This window comes from Suricata suricatta, chromosome 8 (genome assembly GCF_006229205.1).
Source record: "Suricata suricatta isolate VVHF042 chromosome 8, meerkat_22Aug2017_6uvM2_HiC, whole genome shotgun sequence".
Taxonomy (NCBI): domain Eukaryota; kingdom Metazoa; phylum Chordata; class Mammalia; order Carnivora; family Herpestidae; genus Suricata; species Suricata suricatta.
The window spans coordinates 50,862,785-50,885,224 of record NC_043707.1 but is presented as its reverse complement, the minus strand read 5'-3'; the positions used below and the strand labels follow the sequence as shown (position 1 = coordinate 50,885,224).

The following is a 22,440-nucleotide window of genomic DNA, read 5'->3' as shown; positions in this document are numbered from 1 at the left end:
ACTGTCCTCTGGGCAGAGGAAGGGGTAGGGGTTGCAGGTTACAGCTCTATAAATACTCCTGAACAACAAGATTTGAGGAACTTCCAGGTGGGTAAACATGCCAGGAGGGTGGTGTATCCCAGTTCCATGGGAGCTGAAGTGCTAACACTTGAACTCTCCCAGACCTGGCCCTAGGTACCTCTTCCTCTGGCTGTTTATCTGTGTCCTTGATAATACCCTTTATAATAAACTAGTAAACTTAAGTGTTTCTCTGAGTCACCGTGAGCCTCTACAGAAAATTAACTGAATCCGAGGAGGAGGACACGGGAACCTCTGATGTACAGCTAGTTGGGCAGAAGCACAGGTGACAACCTGGACTTGTGCTTGGCATTTGAAGTGGAGGCAGTCATGTAGGATGGAGCACTTAACCTATGGGGTCTGATGCTGTCTGCAAGTAGATGACAGTGTCAGAATGGAGTTAAATTTGTGGGACACCCTGTCAATAGCCACTGAGATTTGAAGAATTCAGAGAAATCAGAGAATATGATTTGCCCATGTCAATACTTTGTTAGTTGCACATCTGGGCCCAATGCCTAATCATTATGATTTCAAAGGCCATCAGTTCAACCCAGTATCATTCAGTTCAACAATTATCGAGCACTTACTCTGGGTAAGGAATTAATAAGTGGACAGTCTCTGCCATCAAGTAACTTATGATTTGGTGTCAAACATTATAGGAGAAACAAAGCTGTAGCAGGGCAACAATGGCCTCAATCCCGCAATCCCGGCTGCCTATCAGAATCACCTAGAGAGCTTTGGTACTGTACTGACTCCAGTATCAGAGGTGCAGGTTTAATTGGTCTGGAGTGAGACCTAGGCATTCATGCTTTTATAATCTCCCCATATGATTCTAATGGTCAGTCAGGTTGTAAATCACTGTGTATAGGGAGCAGAGAGAAGCAGAGAGAAGCAGAGAGTTAAGGGTCATGGTAGGAGCAAGAAAAGTTCAAGGCATTGTTCAATGAGCTTAGAAGGATACTTTGGTTTCCTCTAGGTGTAATGTGGGATGGAGAAGTCTTCCATAGCTATGAGCTAAACATAACAGCCAAAAAAAAAAAGTGAGATGTGATTAGGGTAGAGCTGGCCTGGTCGGTGTAGTTCTCAGAGCACCTAGGGAGTAATGGGAGATAGACAGAAAAGATGGAGTGAAGACTGTTTTGTCCAAGGACACTCAGAAAATACTGGCAAAGCCGGAACCAAAATGTAAATCTCCTGGCTCCTAGATCACATAAGGGAGCAGGGTCACGAAATGAGGCCCCTGAGATCAAAACAGCAGTTCTGGGACAGGATGAGGAAACCAAGCCACTGACCCTTCTCTGTCTCATCAAGTCTCACTGGCCCAGGGACCCAGGGCAGGAATAGGCTGAGAACTAGAGAAATCTTTTCAGTCGTATTAGTTGAGAGGAAATGAAGCTCCCTGATTTCTCATGAAATACAGTAAATCAGGAATGGTTTGCCTTCTGTGAACCACCATCTTATATCTAATGAAACAGAGATCAGAGGTTAATTAACTTTTTCCAGGTTACATGGATGGGAAATTTTACCTGGTTCCAAAGCCACTGCTTCTCCCATTTATTTGAACTCCCCCTTGCCTTGTACTCCCCTTCTGGGTTGTATAATGATACTCCTCCACAGAGCCTGCACATAGCTGTATTTTACATCTTGTTTTATACTTGCATACTTAATGGTTCTGTTTATAGACTGTGAGCTCCTTGAAAGTAGGGTCACATCTTGGACAAGTGAAATAAAAATTATATGAGCCTCTGAGATACATATACATATAACAACTATTCATTTCTTTTCCAGCCACTTAACAAATGACTACCATGTGCCAAGTACTTGACACAGAATAGTAAAATATTTAGTCCCTGTTCTCAAGAGGCTCATGGTCTATTAGAAAACCTCTCATGGAAGAGTGGTCACTGAGCCTGTGTCCTCTCTCATCTTGCTCTGTTGACCCTACTGATTAATCCTTACCTAGTCAGTCCACTTATAATCCAGGTATCTAATCTCTGCTTTGGCCTCAGGGATAAATTAAATTCTACTGTGTTGATAGGATTCATCTGGATTAGCCCCCTAGAAATGTGATTTGTAAAGTAGAACAAAAAAAAAAAACCCATGGCATGGAAAGGCAATTTTTGAGGCAGGCAGATGGATTTTAAACAGCAGGCATAGGGCCAGGTAGCTGGGCTGTAGGTGAGCAAGAATGTCAGTCCTAACATTGGCAATGGTCACTAAGTACATATTTCCTACAGCTCGGGGTCCAGGTCAGTAGGCCATATAATATCAAAATTATTTAGGGCTTAAGGTACATGACTATTCAGTATAGTGAGGAAAGAACACCAATACAATACATTTTAGGAGAAACCTAAATCTTAATTTCAGTCCCCAAATCATGGTCTACTTCTGAAGCTGGAGATGCCCGTACCTCTGTCCTTGGTGCTGAAACAAAACCATAAATTGGGGTCCATGCCCTTGAAGTGCTGGTTGTCGCTAAGATAGGCTGGTGGATGGAGGGAGGTGGGGAATGAGGAGAGGGTGACACATGGCTCTCCACACCATTTTCATTGGAAATGGGATGGTGTGGTCAATACTAAAATGCCACAGGTAGGGGCCTGTTTGACGTAGGTGTTGAGAGTAGCTTGGGAAGTCAGCTTTAGCTCTTCTGGGCCCCTTTATGCCTCTGAAAAAGTATATGCATATCGCAAGATTTATTACATATTCTGGAACTATAAAAGTCAGGCCCGACTTTAAAGCCATGCTCTATTTTCTCTTCCTGGCACCTTGCAGGAATTTACATTTGGAAGAATGTAATTTGGAAGACTGTAATTTACATTTGGAAGAATCTGGTTGACATGTTTATGGATCTTTCCTATCACATAATGAATTCTATTTGGGTTAATTCTTCTCATCTCAATACTTAGTATATTATTGGCACTAATGGACACTCAATAAATTCCTTTGGAAATAAAAATGAACAGTTAACACTTTATTATCTGTGGTAAAGATCTAGAAAGCACTATTGACTGGTGAGGATTCCATTTTACTTTACACTGTCTTTTCAGTAAGAAATAATTTACAATGTTAAATCACAGTAAAACTATACCAAAATACTCAACTTCATCATTGCTTTACTGGCTAATCAAGGGCTGTGGGTGAGGTGAGAAGCCAAAAACTCAAGAAATTTAGCCAATGGGTCTGAGATAATGATTTGATATTTCACATTTGTGTTTTTCTCTAAACTCTTATGAGGTATCAGTATGAAGTAGACCATCTAAGCATTATAATTCCTATAAACATGAAAGACTGAGGATTAGGGACATTAAATGTTTCAGCCAGCAAAACAATACAAATTTTACCTTATCTTGAAAAGAAGTATGAAGTCTCTTGACCTCCAGCCAAAGTTCTTTCCAATGCTTGATAGAGGGACAAGGCAAAATTAAGACAAAAGCCTCATAATCTTAGCTGCTTCACTTAACAGACCTTATAGAGTCATTGGAGGTTTGGGAATCTTTGGGGGTAAATCTGATAAGAAGCATCCCATTTCAGTTACACAGATACTCTTCCTCCCATGGGCACTAACAGAAATAGCATCTTTTATGCCTTTAGTCTATTTGGAAGGCTTAGTTTATTCTAGATAAGTCTTGCCCCCATCTTTAAATCCAGGCCATTTTATAATTTTTTTAAGTATTAGTTATCTGCCTTGGTCATTCTTAAGTTCATGCCAATTGCTGTAGACTCTTTCAATACTGGCCAAAAAGTAAACAGATGTAATCTATATTGAGTACCCATTTATTTGCTCAACATTTAATGTTATTTTCCCCTCTCAGGTGCACCTGATTTCTTATAAAGAAGCCCGAAGGAGACCCCAAAATGATTAAGTCCTAAAGAGACTTACAGAGTTGTTGGGAGACATGCTATAAAGCTGTGAAATTTTGAGTAATAATAAGAACAATTTAAGACAGAAGTAGAGGACTTATCACAAGGCAGCACCTGATTGATTGCCAAGTAAGTGGTGCAGACAAGAATGCTATGGTTTTGAGATATTATACATTGATTTTGGGAGATTGAATTGGACTGGGTGTAGCTCAAGGGGTAAATTGTTATAGAGAAGTCACTAACAAAAATTTTCCACCAAAATGCAATAAGGGAGATTCCCTTGACGGTCAGGCTTTGGAGAAATGAGGGAAGAGAGAGGAAAAGATGCTAGTTTGTCCTGAATCCCATGAAGTAAGAGGAAAAATGTTATTGTTATGAGACAGAAATAAACTATACTTGTAGTCTCTCAGCATTAAGTAGGAAAAAATTAAGAGAAACAGACCTTTATTTGTTAAAAAAATCTTTATTGAGTCTATTTTGTTCTCTTTTCTAGGGCCAGGGATACAATGGTGACCCCAACTGACACGGTCCCTACTCTCTTGGAGCTTACAGGATAGAAGTGGGGATCCAGAAAGTGCTATGGGAGCACAAAGGAGAAATAGCCCAGCTGCCTTTAAGGCTGGCTTCCTAGAGGAAATGACATTTTAGTTGAGACCTAAAGTTCAGGCAGAAAACAGCTAATTAAGACAGCTTAGGAGCATAGGGGAGATTTTTCCAAGCAGAAAAAACAGCTTGCATGATGACCCAAAAGTGAAAGAGCATATGGTCTATTTTGCAAAGGGGAAGCATAGTTTACTGGAGCCCAGGGTTAGAGGCATGAAAGCATAAGAGCTGAAGCTGGGGAAATAAGCAGGAGCCAGACTGTGAAGGATCTTGGATAAAACAAGGCCTGGGGAAGAGAGGAGAAAAATATATTCTTGAAGGGTTCTATCTGGAGAATGGCATGAGATTTGAATTTATGAAAGGTCTCTCTGGATGCAATGAAGAGTAGACTGTAAGGAGCCTAATTGGAAGGCTCTGACAGTCATTCAGGCAAGAGATGATGGTGCTACACTAGATCAGTAGCTGTGGAAATGAAGAGCAGTGGGTAGGTCTGACAGATATTTAGGAGTCAGACTCCACAAGACTGATGCTGGGTTGAATGTGGAAGGTGAAACAATGAAGCATCAGGGATGCTCCTAGATTTCTGGTTCTTGTGGTATGGCAAATTCATTCTGCTTGTCATTGATTTATTGAGTGAATCTGGGCATGGACTCCCTAAGTGGTTTATTTGGCTAGCTGATCTATGGTGGGTGCACACCTTTTCACCTCAATCCCCACCACTGCTCTCATCTCTGTATGCTGTATTTCATTTATCTCCTGAAATCCCACTTAAATCCCAGGAAAACTCAAATTGGGTGTGTTAAAGTGGTAAAGGGGAAATAATAACTAAAGGATTAAAGATGATCATGTAAATTTTTTTAATGTTTATTTATTTTGAAGGAGAGAGCATGAGCAGGGCGGGGGCAGAGAGAGAGAGAAAGAGAGACAGAATCTGAAGCAGGCTCCAGGCTCAGAGCTGTCAGCACAGAGCCTGAGGCAGGGCTCAAATTCACTAACTGTGAGATCAAGACCTGAGCTGAAGCTGCCCAGATGCCCCAGGTGATCATTTTATTCAACTTGCCTGGTTTTGTTTGTTTGTTTGTTTCCAGAGGACACATTTCTTTTTCCCTGCCTTTAGTCGGATCTGCAGTATAAATGGCCTTTTTTTAGATATGTTTGCTGCTCATAGTGACAAACCGGTACTACTTGGAGAAATAAACAAGCAATTCTCTGCCTGGTAGATGGCAGGGAGGACCTGACCTTCATCAAACAGCTAACAAAACCCTGTTTCTTCCCTTTCTAAGTGCATCCAGGATCATTTTCCTAACAGATTGGAGGAGGAAACCACAGAAAGCTAGAGCTGGCTCTAGATGGGGGAATCCCCTCCTGTTACTTAGCTGAAAAACCTGTCATGGGCAAAACAAATACCATAGCAGAACTGTCAGTCCCCAAGCCAATAGTGTTGTGTACGTGAGAGGGAAGTCAGGCGGGGCCGAAGAGAGGTGTCTGACAGATGGCTCTGTTTCCAGGGGACAGAGAGGGCACCCAGACCCCAGCACAGGAGCCAGGGAAATTATGTAGGTAATTAGGCAGTGTTCAGCTCAGGCTCAGGTAGGTAAGAGTGGGCGGGAGCTTTGGCAGACATCTTTTTAGACAGCATCTTCAACCTGCTCCAATTATTTTTTTTAAAAGCCTGGATGGTTCCTCCAACTCTTTCCTTTCTGCATTAGAAACCAGATGATAGAGCTTAAAGTCTGCAGTGAAAATGGTAGGACTCCTTGCTGGAGACCTCAAGTGTGTGTGTCTGGGAGACCAACTAACATTCATTCCAAGAGAGCTTTCCCCACACGCTGAAGTGAGGTGTGACAGAAGCGTGACAGAGACCCTTTTTTCCTTCAGCTTTTCAAAACACTCCCAAGAAGTTGGATCCTGTTTGGCAGGAGCCGCTTGCTGGCTGTGGTGGTGAAAATAGTGAGGACTCCCCATTTGTGAGCTGCTTTTCATCTTGGTGGTGCCGTTTGCGGCACCGATTCATTAACCAGGCTGGAAACGGTTTGCAAGGATTCCTTTGCTGAAGCTGGTGATGCACAGAGGCTGCTGTAGGTGATGAGAGGGCAGCCCTCCTGTGGCTGCCAGGCAAGAGGTGGTTCCCAGAGGCAGGGCCGGGGTAGAAGCCCTTGGGTCACAAAATGGGTCTCCTGGGTCACAAAAATGATGAGGTCAGGGCACGTCATGGCCCAGACTCTGGGGCTCCACCAGGCAAAAAAGCCTCCGGTAGAATAACAGAGATCATTCTTTATTCCACTTTTGAGGCTGCTTTGGGCTGGGAACTTGATAATATTTTAAACTTTACCCTTTTTTTACCTTTTTTTCCCTCACATCAGAAACTGAGCCCAGGTCTGTGTGAAGGGAAACCCATTAAGTATAGACAGAGTCTAGATGCTCTTATTATACAGATTTCCAAACCCTAACACCAAGATTCTCAAACTTTGGTTTATATTCCAGTCATCTGGAACATTTGCTTTTAAAAGGTAGATTTTCAGGGGCGCCTGGGTGGCTCCATCGGTTAAGCATCTGACTTCAACTCAAGTCATGATCTCACAGTTCGTGAGTTCACAGTTCCTAAGTTCGAGCCCCACACAGGGCTCTGTGCTGACAGCTCAGAGCCTGGAGGCTGCTTCACATTGTGTGTCTCCCTTTCTCTCTGCCCCTTTCTCACTCATTTTCACTCTCTCTCCTCCCCCTCAAAAAGTAAATAAACATTTTTTTTTAAAAAGGTACATTTTCAGGGTTGGCTTCAGTCTCTGAATCTGAATCTCTAGGTCGGGAACAGATTACCTGCACCTTTTAACAAGCCCCTTGGGCACATGAAATACACAAGGATGTTTGAGAACCATTGTATTTAAACAGCTGTTCTTGAGAATTCTGCATTCCCCGGGCATACCAGAGGCCTCAATGTGTGGGTGTTTGCCAGCACAGAGGTGTTTGAGGACTCCAGTGGAGGCGGGTGGGAGCCCTGGGTCCAAAACAAAAGGCACCGCCAGGCTCTGCCAGGTCTGTGCTGGAGATGCAGACGGAACTGTCAGGCCATCTCAGCCAGCGGGGAGTACAGGCTCTGATTCTGAAATGTCAGAGCGGCTCAGGAAGCCTCTCTGGAGAGCTCCCTGCTGGCTCCCAAAGAATGAGATAATAATTGCATTGAAAATTCCAGAAAAGCGGAGGCTTGTAGAACACATTGGAAATTTTAATCACTTTCTCAGAATGCTTTTGATTAACATTCTCTCCAGCCCTTCCTAGGTGCATCCTAAGCCTCCCTCATTCCAGCTGACAGGTAATTAGTGCTCTGGCTACGGATGGAGGCACAGGCTCCTCAGATCAATGAACAGAATGCATGTGAAGACACTACAAAGCCAGCAAACAGAAGGGACTACTCCTATTCCCCATCCGGTTCTCACTCCGGACACCTAGGACCACCCGGAGGGCTGAGCACACCACATAGCTCACACCAATGCCCCTGCTGCCCCTCCCCTGCCCAGAATGTCCTTCCATGCCCTCTTTGCCCATGACCTTCCACTCTTTTCTCAAGGCTGAGCATCAATAAAATTGTTCTAGTCTCTCTGTTCCCCCTGGCGGAATTAAGCAGCCTGTGTCCACCTCTATTGTGGCCACTTGAAAAAAAAAAAAAAAGGCTGATCATCTCTGGCAGGTGCTAGCAGCTTGGTAATTATTCCCTCTTCCTTTTTAAAATGTGTGTGTCTGTCTGTCCTTCAGGATAAGAAATGAGTTTGTTCTTGGTATTTTCAGTAAGAGTGCAAAGCCCAGACTAGTGGGTGCTCAGTAAATGTTGGTTAAATGAAAACAGTATCAGTCAGAGACTGGAAGATAATCAGGTGGGAAGACAGGACTTTCTGTGGCATCCAGAGCATTCCTAGAATGCTGGATTTGTCTAAGATTTGATCTAAGAACCATATGGAAGGAGCTGTTCCAATTTCAATGCACGAGCCACTAAGAAAATCCTGGCTAACATACCTAGTTCTAATACATAATCTTAGTCGTGAAGAGTAGTGCTTTATGTTGTATTAGTTTATGGTTCAGACGGTTTGCCTCTTCACGCCTCAGTTTTTCCATCTGCAATGTGGGGCAGAGTAGATCATGACTATAATGAGTCATCTGCCTCCCCTCCTTCTTTCATACGTCTTTAGAAGAAGACAGCTGTCACTGGAGGCGGGTGTGTATAGCTCTTAGGAAAGCAGAACCATTTGTTAAGTGTAGCAAGAAGCATGAAGGGCAGACTCTGAGATGCAGGAAAAGAAAGCAAAAGAGAATCAGAACTGCTTTTCTCCCCCTCATCTTTCTCTGACACCACACTCTGCATTACCTTGCCCTACTCTGCGAATAGGAGAGCAGGGTCCACTCTTCTAGCCTGTTACAGACAACCTCCTACAGAAAGTGGGATCCTCAGACCAGCGCATCTGCACCCCCCCCCACCCCGGGGAAATTCTTAAAAATGAAACTCTCAGGCCCCACTCAGATCTACTGACTCAGAATTGGAATTTTAATAAGATCCATAGGTGACTCATATGCATTTCAATTTGAGAAGCTCAGGCATAGAACAGTCCTTAAAAACATTTGTGAATGTATAATGAGAAGCAGGAAAGAATAGATGCAGAGGACATTTAAAAAGTTATTTTGCCTGTCAAGTTACAGTGAGACGGAATGAATTTGCTCATGAAAATAACTAGAAAACCACTTTGATGAGGTGATAGTAGAAAGGAAGGCTTTTATCTAGCGGCAGCATTACTCAGGGAGTTGACAGAGAAGAGGAAAGCAGCCATGTGAGCTCAGACCAACGCAGTGCACCTGAGCTAGACAGCAAGCGAGGAGCCTTAACAGAACTCGCAGGAGAGTTACCGGGTCTGCTAGCCTTGCCTTGTCAGATCTCCCGTGGGGTCTGTCTCCAGACCTGCCCACTCACTCACCCACCACAGCAAGACTCCCCTGAGCCAGGATGATGATGATGGTAGGGAGTGGGGGCCAACGCATTCTAGTTCTGTTTGACAGTGAATTCTCTTTTCATTTGGTTGGAGTATTAGACGGAATCTTCTCCCCCACCACCAAGGGTTGAGAATGGGTTGGGGAATGCCTCTGGGATACAAAGCGTGTGTGCGCGTGCATGAGGTTGTGTGTTTACGCACATGCGCAGGTCTTCAGTTGAGGTATCATTTACATATAATGCAACGCACAGATCTTTAAGTGTTCAATTTGATGAGTTCTGATAATCGTTTACACACACCTAAGTATTTACCAAACAAGGTACAGGTTTCCATGACTACAGAGTTTCCATGTGCCCCTTCCCAGTGGATCCTCTATGTCCCCACCCACCCAGAGGCAGTTTCTGATCATTATGCTCACAGATGAGTTCTGCTTGTTCTTGGACTTCATAAATGAAATCATACAGTATAATCATGAAGCACATACTCTTTGGTGCCTCACTTCTTTCACTCAACATTTTCTTGAGATCCGTCCATGCTCTTGCACATGCCAGTATCACATCCCTTTTTAGTGTTAAATAGTAGTTCTTTGTGTGAAGATAATTCAATTTGCTTATCCATTCCCCCATCAATGCACATTACGGCTGCTTATAATTTTTGTCTCTTATAGATTGCTCTGAACATTCTCAGAAGCCATTTGTGGGTATTTTTTGTTTTTGTTTTTGTTTTAAATTTCTTGGGGATAAATACCTAGAGGCATAATACTTGGGTTATAGGTAGAGTCATGTTTAAGTTTATAAGGAAAGCCAGTTATTCTAAGTGGTTGTAATGTTTTAGCTTCTCTCATGAGCAATATACAATTCTAGTTCTGTCACGTCTTCACCTCCTGAGTTGGTGGTGATATCAATCTTTTTGATTCTTAGCCATTCTAGTGGATGTGAAATGGTACCTCAGGGTAGTTTCAATTTCTATTTCTCTGATGATTCATGATGTTGAGCACTTTTCCATGTGCTTCTTGGACATTTAAATGTCTCCTCTGTGAAGCATCTGTTCAAATCTGTTGCTTGTTTCAAAAAATTCTTATCTTTTCTTGTTGATTTGTAGGAATTCTTTACATATTTTGGATATTAAGTCCTTTGTCAGATCTATGCATTGCAAAATTTTTTTATCCAGTCTGTGGATTGCGTATTCATTTTCTTAGCAGTGATTTTGGATGAGCAGAAAATTTAATGTATATAAAATACATTGATTTTTTAAATATTTATGAAATATGTTTTTCTTATACATCTACTACTTTTTGGGTCCACAGTAATCTTTGTCTTCCTCAGGGTATAGAAGAATACAAGGGTATTCCCTATGCTTTCTTCTTGAAGTTTTATGGTTCTAGCTTTTATATTTAGGCCTATGATCCAGCCCAAATTATGTTTGTGTTAAGTATGAAACAGAGGATCAGATTTGTTTTATTCCATGTAGATACCATTGTTTCAGTACCTCTTACTGCAAAAAATTTTTTCCCCATAGAATCGACTCTGGGCTTTGGTCAAAAGCCAATTGACTTTGTGTGGCACTATTTTTGGACTCTGTATTCTGTTCTGTTGGATCTGTCTATCCTTATTCCAACACCACAAAATTTGCTTACTACATTTTTACTGTAGTTCTTGAAATCAAGTAACATAAATCTTCCAGCTTCCCTCTACCTTTTAAAGGTCATTCTAACTATTCTGGATCCTTCATATTTCTACAAAACTCTTAGAATCAGCTCAACATATTTCTTTTTAAAAGTCTGTGACATTGTGATTGGTGTTTCACTGCATCTATAGATTAATTTGGAAGAAGGTTTAGCTTAGTATTGACTCCTGCAATCATGGATATGACACATATCTCCATTTATTTAATCTTTTTCATATTGGCAATGATTTATCATTTTTAGTGTATACATTTTGCACATTTTTCATCAGACTTATTCCTAGACAGTTTATCTTTTTGATACTATTGTGAATAGTATCTGTATCAGTTAATTCATGAATGGCCACTATATCAATTGATTTTTATATATTGAACTAATTTATATTCAAATATTGAACAAACTTAGTTTCTTTAGGATAAACTCACTTAGGTAGTGTGATCTTTTCATAGATTTATGGATGTTATTTGCTAACATTTTGTAAATAATATTTGCTTCTATGTTGATGAAGGACTAAAGGTCTGAAGTTTGGTTTTTTAATAATGTCTGTCTTTGATCAAGCTTGTGCTGGCCTCATAAGATGAGGTAAAAAGTATTCCTAATTAGCTTCTATATTTTCTGAGTGTTTGTAAATATTAGTATTACTTCTTCCTTAAATATTTGATTGAATTTACTGTTCAACTGTCTGGGACTGGAGTTTCTTTTGTGGGAAGACTTTTGAATATGAATTTAATTTCTTTTCATTATCATGTAGATAATAGGACTTTAGATTTTATGCCTTGTATCAGTTTTGGTAATTCATGTCATTCAAGAAATGTATTCACGTCATCTAAATTGCCTAACTTATTAGCATGAAGTTTTTCATAATGTTGCTATAATTTCTTTTTAACACATGTAATATCTTTAGTGTTGCCCTTTCCTTCATTCCTGGTATTGGAGATTTATATTTTCTCTTTTTAGTTCTTGGTCAGAATATGGGTTACTACTGTTGCATAACAAATTGTCCCTAACATTAGCAGCTTAAAAACATCACTTTAATTTACTAATGATTTTGTGGGTCAGAAATTCAAGAAGACCTCAACCGAACAGTTCTTGCTTGGAGTCTTCAGTGTAGTTGAATTCATCTGTCAGCTAGGGTTTCCGACATGTAAGACTCTACTAGGTTGGAATCCAAGATGGCTTCCCATTGGGCTTGCAGTTGGTGCTTGCTACCAGCTGGGGCCTGGGCTGGGATTGTTGATGGAGTGCCTCCGTGTGCTCCCTCCAGCATAGCAGCCTTCCTTCTGAGCAACCACCCCAAGAGAATCAGGTGGAAGTTGCTTGGCCTTTTTCTGAAGAAGCTTGGAAGGAAAGCAGTGCTACTTCTATCAACTTCTACTGGTACAAACAAAGTTACCAAGGCGGACTCAGATTAAGAAAAGGGAATGTAGATTAAAGCTCTTGATGGGAAGGGTATAAAACTTCAACCACATTTTATGATCTTCACAGTCAATGTAGGGAGAGTTTATCAATTTTATTAGTCCTTTCAAGCAATCAGTATTTGATTCTGTTGGTTTTATTGGATGATTGTCCACTTAAAAAATTAATTAATTTCTGTTCTTATTTTTATTATTAATTTTCTTCTATTTATTTTTTATTTAATTTGTTCTTCTTTTTCCAGCTTTTAAAGTGGAAGTAAGCTTAGATCACTGATTTTTAGGACTTTCTTTTTTTTTCTAATAAAGAAATATAAAACAATAAATTTCCCTGTATGCACAGTTTTGCCTACATCCCACAGCTTTTAATATGTTGTGAAATTATCATCATTCGGTTAGACGTATTTTCTTATTTCTCTTGTGATTACTTCATTGGATCTTGGTTATTATGGCTTAATTTCTAAATGTTTGAACCTTTTCTAGATTGTCCTATGATTAAATTAATTTTAGCCATGGATAAGAACATATTCTGCATAATTTTGATCTTTTGAAATTTATTTTAAAAATATGGTCTATGTTAATAAATATTCCATGTGCACTTCAAAGCAATGGGTATTATGTGGTTTTTGGATATAGTATAACATTCTATAAAAGTCAATTAGATCCAGTTGGCTGATAGCGATCAAGTCTTTTATATCCATATTTATTTTGTCTACTTGATTCTATCAATTACTGTGTGATGAGTACTAAAATATCCAACTAGGATGGTGGATTTGTTTATTTCTCCCTTGATTTCTCTCAACTTTTGCTTCATTTGTTTTGAGGTTTTGATACTGGGAGCTGCTTGCATGTTTTTCAAGGAACTGGAGGATGTCAGCAGGATGACGGAGGATTGCTCAGAATATGATACGTTCTCCTGTGGCCCTAAACAGCCTCTATCACCAGACAAAAGAAAGAAAGAATGTTATGTGCAAAAGGTGACTGCACTTCAGTGAAGGGACTAGTTGGTTTTTGTCTTTGTTTGTTTGCTTTAATGAGGCATTTGTCACAGGAAGACATAACCACTAAAGCCTTAATAAGGAACTAAGATAATTCCTAGTCCTTGTCCCATGAACATGCTTCTAGGAAGCTGATGAATAGCAACTCATTCTTTCCCACCTTATTAGACATATAGTCATTTAGATATAATCAAATCAGAAAGATATGTAGTTTTGCTGCAAGCCAGAGGGGCATTAATTGAAACTGCTAGGACCAATGGTATTCCTTCCAAAGAGCCATGTGTCACATGATGGATGAACATTTATTGGATCTCCTGTGAGTGCAGAGCCCTATGCTTGCCCCTAAGAGGGACCTAAGAAGAAATAGGAATTCAGACTCTGCCCTTAAATAGTTTATATTCAGGCTGAGTAATGAAGGATAATGAACAACAGTTTCCTACTTGTGCATGATACATTAAAGTTTATCTTTATGAAGTATGTGTACACACACACACACACACACACACACACACACACACACAGAGGAATATTATGCAGCCATAAAAAAGAATGGAATCTTGCCATTTGCAATAAATGGATGGATCTAGAGTGTATAATGCTAAGTAAAATAAGTGAGTCACAGGAAAAAAAAGTACCATGTGACTTCACCTATATATGGAATTTAAGAAACAAAACAAACAAACAAAAAAGAGACAAACAAACAAAAAACCAGTCTCTTAAATACAGAGAACAAACTGGTGGTTGCCAAAGGGGATAGGTAAAATAGATTACGCACCTATCCTGTTGAGTGCTGAGAAATATACAGGATTACTGAATCTTTATACTGTATACCTGAAACTAATATAACATGGTATGTTAATTATACCTGAAATAATAAACAAAGTTTACTACAGACTTCTGTATGTATCAGTGTCCTGTACTTGTTCTTAACTTCTGTAAATGTAGGTGGTACAGTATTTTTCCTCCAGGTATGCACAAAGGCTTAATGTGAGGCCCATGACCTCACCCTGGGTCCATCAGAAGCATTACAAATCTGTACTCTGTTGTCTGTTATACAGTCTCTACCTTAAGGCCATGGAGAGAGCCAGATCTAGGTCCCAGGCAGTGTAGGAATGAGGCCTGGTCACACTCTTCCCTTTGCTGGAGCATAATGGCTGCGAAAACAAGATTTGAAGCCAGACTGTCTGGGTTTGAATCCTAACTCTGCACCAACCAGCTGTGGGATCTTGGAAAATTACTTGGCTTTTTTGTGCTCCATTACCTCTCAAATCGTAGATTAACCAATTACCAACAGAATGAAATCAAATCTATGGAATTATCCATAATGATGATCTCTATCTCAAAGGTTGTATTAGGTGCAGTTATGTATTAGGTGCTTAATGGACTTGAACACAGACCAAGTCCATTACATATAGGATATTATTCAACCTCCACAACATATCTTCAAAGACTCCAATTTCGATGGAATGTAATAGTGAATTTGCCATCACTGTCCTTGCTTCTGGGTCCCCTCAAACAAGGACGGCTCCCTCCACTCTCAATCTAGCTTCTTGGCCAGACCAACTGGGTCAGCCTGCAAAATGAACTGGTGTCTCTGGAAATGTTGGATACTTGCATCTTTCAGCTGTCTGGATCTGACTGAAAAGGCAATTTCAAGCTGTAAGCAGATAATAGTGCACAGGAGATGGAAACAGGATTTCCAATCAAACAGACCTGAGTTGGAGTCCCAACTCTACACTTTACTATCTATGTGGCCTTGAGAAAATTCTTTATCCTTTAGTCATTCACCCTTTCATTCATTCAGCAAGTATTTATGAACATCTCTATAATTTCAGGCTCTGTTTTAGGCTCTTGAGTACATATCAGGGAATAAAAATAAAATCTACCCACATAGGCATCACACCCTGATGGCTTTGTGACTCAATTTTTTTTTCATTTAAAATGAGGAAAGAAAGTAGAGCCTTGTTTTTAGCATTGTTGTGAGATTAACTGAGATAATGCAAGGAAAGTGCTTAGCATAGCGTATTTAAAAAAATAACATATTTAAAAGTTTTTCAACATATTTAAATAATATAGTTAAAAAATAACAGTGTGAGGGAAAGTGTGAATACCTTTCTGAATCTGATACTTTTCAGAAATGTCTTGACTGACATAATTGTATAGAAGAGGTGCCTTTGAGGAGGGCAGTGATTTCTAGAATATCTGGTCTGAAGGTTGCTCTTCCTTAGTTCCTTTTCCAAAGATAGCTGCCTGATCAAAAGATGGACATACAGCCAGGACTATTTTTTCCAGCCAAGACCATTTTTATAGCAATTTAAAAATACATCTGATAGTGTATAGAATAAATTGAGGAGAAATTTCATTTACATTTTTAATCAAGGAAGGCAGAATTATTGGCTGTTTCATTGTTCACCCTTCATTGTTCTTCTCAATCCTTCAGATAGATATTCCTGACAAGACTGAAGGCCAGCATTTCTCCTTTAAGCTTATTCTAAACCTAAATATTATTGCCCTGAATCTGACCATACCCATAACAGTAATAGAAGGATTAAATGAATAAAGAAGATTAAGACAGAATGAACCTCTCATCAATTCAGAATAGAAACTATATTTGCAAATGTGCACTCTGCCTTCTCTCTTGTGACAGTGGAGAGACACTGCCTCTGTCCTGTTAAAGGGAGCTCTGAGATCTCGTACCATCTCTTCTTTCCACATTAGAACCATTTCCTTAGTCATCTGTCTCTCCCTCCTAGACTGTAAGCTTCTTAGAGGCAGGGACCTTGTGTTACACTTTCTTATCTTTTGTTCCTGTCACGTAGCTTGGCACACAGTTGGTTTTCATTGCGTGCTTGCTGAATTGAATTTAAAAGGCATTGATTTCCTCTCAAATCATAGATAACATATTATTGACAGGCTAAAATCAAATTTGTCTAATTCAGTCATCTTGTGGTTTTATAGAGTTCTAAAGACATCAGAATAATGATGACAGTGTCATTGAAAAAACTTTGAATGAAATTCAGTGAGAGCCCCATTTAAGGCTTAAGTTTAAATCTTTTTACAAAAAACATGTCACCTCAAAACAAATTTATCATAGCTTCCAGTGAAGAAACATTACTACTAAAATCAGAAGTAGGATCTGCCTCATAGCAGGCACAATGCCAATATTGAAGGGTTTAAGATACACTCTTATTACCTACCACCTCATTTTAGCTTATTCACTGAAACAACTTCGCATACATGTTAGATAATCTGGTTGCATTCTCTCTGGTTTGAAACCAGACAAACATTCTCTTCTATTTGAGGACATGATTGTATCATTTTCAATTAAGTGTAAATGTATAAAGGGACTGTAGGAGCTGCTGCAATTTTTGGATAATTATTTCAGGGATATGAACGAACAGAGAGTTAATAAAAAAGGAAGAGTAAAAGTTTAATCTGGAAAACTGGGAGGGAGGGGTATAGGGCAAAGAACAGGGGGGATAAGAGTCATTCAACAGTATTTACTGGGCACCTACTAGTGCTAGCCACCATCTACGTCCTGTGGACATGGAGGTAATCCCTGCTCTTGTGAAGCTAATATTTAAGTCAGGGGAACATTCATTCACAGAAGTTCTAATAATGTTGAACCTCAAAAAGAAGGGTCTTTGCCCCTTAGCTTCATGGATGTTCACAGTCCATTTCTGCCTAGAAGTTCCCCAAATTCGGAGAGATTAGGAGGGAAAAACAGTTGATCACAAAATGGATGCTGTATATAACCTTCCCTGGGGCATGGCGTGCCTGCTGTTTTTACACAAGCAGGAGAAACGACTCCAGTGACCCTCCCTAGACAGAAAGATATGTCCCAAGGTGACTGTGTCTACTTATCCTGGGAACCGGCTGGCAGTTTCCCAGCTAAAAACGTCGAATAAATCATCACAATAGTATAATAGATAAATTAAATAAATACTTTCTGTGTCACCAGGCATCTCCATAACACATCTATCTCAAAAGGATTAGAGTGAAAATTTAAGAACATAATGTCTAGCATGTTGCTTGACATGAGGTCAATATTATACACACACACACACACACACACACACACACACACACACAAAGTTCCTTCCTTAGCCACTATGAGAAGTTCACAGCCCTTGCCTCTGAGAGAGAAGAATACAAAGCAGGCTCCCTAATCACTCAGCACAGGCCATCGGCCCCACCTCCTGCACATCTGGTATATACAGCATCTGAATCCCTCTTTAATCAACAACTCAGAATAATGGCATTTCCGACCCTCATCAGATAATTCAACCAGGAATTGATTGCAATGCGGCTCTTGCCAAATGCTTGTGGGGGACAACAGATATTTGAGAGAAGCTGCATAATGCATATGTTATCTACATGCATTCTTCTAAGTGTTTTCTTTGAATTAAGAAATCATCATGACACTTATCTGGACATTATTGCAGTTCTTTATAAAACCCTTTGAATTAAAATGTGCAGCTCCTTTAGCCACATTTTAGAGAACGTATATTAAAAACATCAGCCTACCATGAGACCCGGCCCACAGTAGGTGCTTCACAAGCATTTGAATATTGAAAGGATAAATCTGTTTCAATAAGAACTGTGGTCCCCCCTTCACTACAGCCAAGAGAGAAAATTACATCCGTTAGGATTTCCTTTTTATTCCTTCTCTCTCTAGGGAACTGCTTTCTGTCCTTCACATCTTGGCTGGATATCACCTCCTTCCTCATGCCTGTCCCCCTTCGCAGGCAGGGGTCTAAGTTCTTCCTGCCCTGCCTCTGTCATAGCCCCTGACACAGGCTTTTGCAACGATCTGCACTACTGTCTCCTCCCTGGACTGTGAGCCCCGCCAGGACACAACTGTACCGTTTCCATCTTTGTAACCATAATGTATGGTACAGAGCCTGGTACACAGCGGGGTAATAAATGTTGGCATGTCAAAAGAATAAATAAAGCAATTCAGTATCCCTTATATAAACACCAACCAAACACTTCTTCCTCAAATTCAGTAGCAGAAAAACTTAACAGTCTCAATACATTTTTATTGAGTTCCTGATTTATGCAGAACACTTTCCTGATGTAACAGAGATCTCTGTTGTCCCTACCACTAAGGAGTCCTACATTCGGTGAGGCAGACAAACTTATCTACAGGCATAATCAAAGTCATCCGGATTCAGTTTTCTAATAGCAGTACAGGGACAGGCTCAGGGGAGCCTGGGGATGGAAATGCTTGATTCCAACAAAGATAAAGGAGGCTTGTTGCTTGAGGGTGACTTTGAATGGACAGAATTTTAACAGGACAAATGTGGGGATGGGAATCAGCCTTTACTTATCTGCGACTCTGATGTTTCTGAGTGCATGAACTGTATTTTCATCTTTGTATCCACAAATGCCTAGTATGGACCTGGCATATGGTAACTTTTCAATAGATACTTGTTGAAAATAGATTTTATGAGTCTAGAGGTAAATGAAAGACTGGAGAGGATGGTTGAAACCAAACTGCTAAGGCATAGTTGTGTTTGTTGTGAGCAGACAGAAAAGTGGGGGGGCCAAGATGGCTGAGAAGTAGGGAGCTCTGTAATTTTCACCTGCCAGCATCTATCAAATTAAGAAGGACTGAAGCTGCAATACTCTGATCTACAAGAGTAGGAGGAAAAGACACAGAGTCTGCAAAGAAGACATCCTCATGCGTGAGTGAGTGCGAACTGGGGAAGATAAAAACAGGCAGGGACCCTGAGGCCTGGAGCGGAGGGAGCCCCACTCCGCACAGAGCATTGGAGAGCACACAGAGCCACGGAGAGGCAAGGAGAAGAGAAAGAGAGGCTGAAAACGCTCATAGAGCTGTCTCTAGAGAAGAGAAAATCCTCATCCCAGGATGGAGAGGGATCCTATCATCCCATCTATAACCGCAGGGCACAGAGAGAGAGATCCGTCCAATTTAGCTGGTGCATTTTCCTTGGACTTGGCACCCTGATCCCTGGTGGTGCCAGGAGAAACTGCTTCCTGATTCCCCTATACAATCCCAGCTAGGAAGCCTCCTGGCCTGCAGGAGTACATCTCATCTCAGGCAGTACCATTAAAATGAGTGGACCAGGATTTGGAAACGAGGCTGGGCTTGGAAAATACAACTTGGCCCTCCTTCAGCACAGGGAGATCGGACTCAATAGTGGGTTGCATTGATTGGTTCGAGAAGGGATTGGGGTGCCACCATTCTTCTCCCCACAGCCACCAAGGTGGGGCCTTGGGGAGCAGCCCCCAGACCTACCTACATCAAACCATGCACATCCGTGCTGGAGAGCTGCCTTCTTTTTTCTTTTTCTCTTGGGAAAGACCAACATTGATGCATTGCTGTGATTAGATCACTTCTTGCCATTCAGATATATTTTCCCTTATCTCATTCTAATATCTCCCTCTGCTGGTTTTATGCTTTTAGACTGTCCTTTGTCTTTTGTAGTTTTTGCCCTCCCCTTTCTTTCTTTTATTTTTTTTTCTTTTCTTTCTTCTTTTGGTTGGCTTGTTTGTTTGATTTGTCTGTGTGTTTGCATGCTTTTCTGCCATGTGTGTTTGTCTGTTTTCCTTTTCAAGGCTACCTCAAGAAACAAGCCAAAGTACACATGGAGGAGAGTCCCAAATATCACTGAGTAGGGAAATAAAATGACCAAAGGCACAACAAGAGAAACCGAGAGACGCCATTAAAAGAACATTTCCTGAATGCCAGGCCCTGGACAGTCAATGAGCCTCCTTGAATAGAGCAATACTAATAACAGGTGCAGAGTGCATAATGAACTTTTAAAACTGACAAGGGACAGAAAGCTAGCCAAAATGATGAAATGGAAGAATTCTCATCTAAAGAAACTCCAGGAAGAAGTCACAGCCACAGAATTGTTCAAAACAGATATAAGCAACATAACTGAGCAAGAATTTACAACAAGTCATAAAATTAATCACTGAGCTTGAGAAAAGCATGGAAGTCATCAGAGAAGCTATTGATACAAAGACTAGGGACCTTTAAAATAGCTGTTGTGAATAGACATAGAATGTTCTCGAGTTGGGGAGGGATGCAATCAGATCCGATTATCTGTGAAGGATGAATGAGAGGGGGAAAGACACTGGAGACCAAGAAGGCAGCTAGAGGATACTTAAAAGCCAATGGAGATGGAGATTAAGCAGTGGATGCTGAAGGCGCAAGGAAGGACTGAGGGTCTCCAGGTTTGTTTTTTTGGTGAAACTTCTCTATTTTAATATCTTTTTTACAATAGAATAAATAGTTCTCTTGAAGACTGCAGACATGTAAAGCTGCCTGGTAAACACTCAGAAACACCACAGTAATAGAGGTTCTGACTGGTGTGCAGTCTTCAATAATCATAAAGAGTTACTTGCATGAAACTGCTGTTGAACCAGCAAGACTGCATTTATGCATCCATCTTTTTCATGACTATTGGTAACCCAGGCATACTTTCCCCAAATAACCTTGCCTTCTTGTGTTGCAATGTGCAATTCACTCACTTTCGCCTCAGGGACTGGACCTTTGGTAATAACACCCAAAACTGTATATAGTAGAGGGATTTCTTCTTTAGAACAAGAATTGGCAGGCAAAAGGTGGCTTCCAGTTCAGGATGTGTTATGGGCCTTGTTGAAATGTAAGCCCATGGGCCTAATGAATCTTACATATTTAGGTGGTTTCCAAGGAAACCCATCTCCAAGAAAGTAGTCTTTAGTAACAATCCTCTTCCATGCTTTTTTCTTTGTCTTTTCTGTTCAAATTACTTTTAACATGTCTGTTTCTCCCTGGTCATGAGCTCTGGGTAGAGGGACTTCCCATTTTTCTGCTTTCTCTTTTAATTTTTTATTTAATCTTTTCTTTTTAATGTTTACTTATTTTTTGAGAGAGAAAGAGAGACAGCACAAGCAGGGAAGGGGCAGAGAGAGAGGGAGACCCAGAATCTGAAGCAGGCTCCAGGCTCTGAGCTGTCAGCACAGAGCCTGACGTGAGGCTAGAACTCACAAAGCATGAGATCATGACCAGAGCTGAAGTCGGACGCTTAACTGACTGAGCCACCCAGGCACCCCATATTTTTGTTTGATCTTATTAGAAAGTGCTTCAGAAGGTTGGGCTGTGCCTCCGTCTCCCGGAAAATATGCAGTTACTGCTTCTTGTGAAGTCTTTCCATCATTCTTTGCCTGGGGTTTCCCTCTTCATGCATCTTGATAGTCTTTTTCATTTGTGTTTCCTCAGCATGGTGCTGTGTGTGGCAAAGCTTGGCTTTTCGATCAATCATCTTTTTTGCCTTCCTTGAACATTCATGAGCTTTTTCAACCTTCTTTCTTTATCTGTTTCTCATGAGAATCCAAACAATATCCATAAATTTATGGTGTATCTCCATATATTTGTTTTGTGGCATGTTGATGAGTGCCAGACTGCCACGAACAGCTGTCAGGCCATGAAGAAGCTCTCAATTTTCAGGTGTCAGAGATCCAAGAGCTGACTCCAAGACAGGAAAGGGCAGGATCTATTGGTTTTAAGTTGACATTTCTGCTTACTTCTCTTTTAAAAACATCACTGATGCTCTAAGAAGGACTAGAATAAAATATGCATTCCATCACTGGTGAAACTAGGAAAACATACATAATCCCTGTCACAATATATAAAGATGAAAATGACATGGATGTTGGAAATTGATTTAACAGAGCAGAGAAAGCTTAAAATGAATAAAGTTAAGTGTCTTTGGATGAGTGTATTAGTGAGAAGCAATCCTATTCACTCTGAAAACCCAAACAAGATGAAAATCCCAGGGCTACCAGGTGCATGGAGGTGTGCCATCGTTGAACAGGGGAATAGGTTGAAAGTCTGT

At 40.6% G+C, this 22,440-nt stretch overlaps 1 pseudogene; it reads right to left on the bottom strand.

The window, feature by feature from the left end:
• Positions 1-20,950: 20,950 nt before the first annotated feature.
• Positions 20,951-21,990, bottom strand: LOC115297606 (annotated as a pseudogene).
• Between the last annotated feature and the right edge of the window lie 450 nt (positions 21,991-22,440).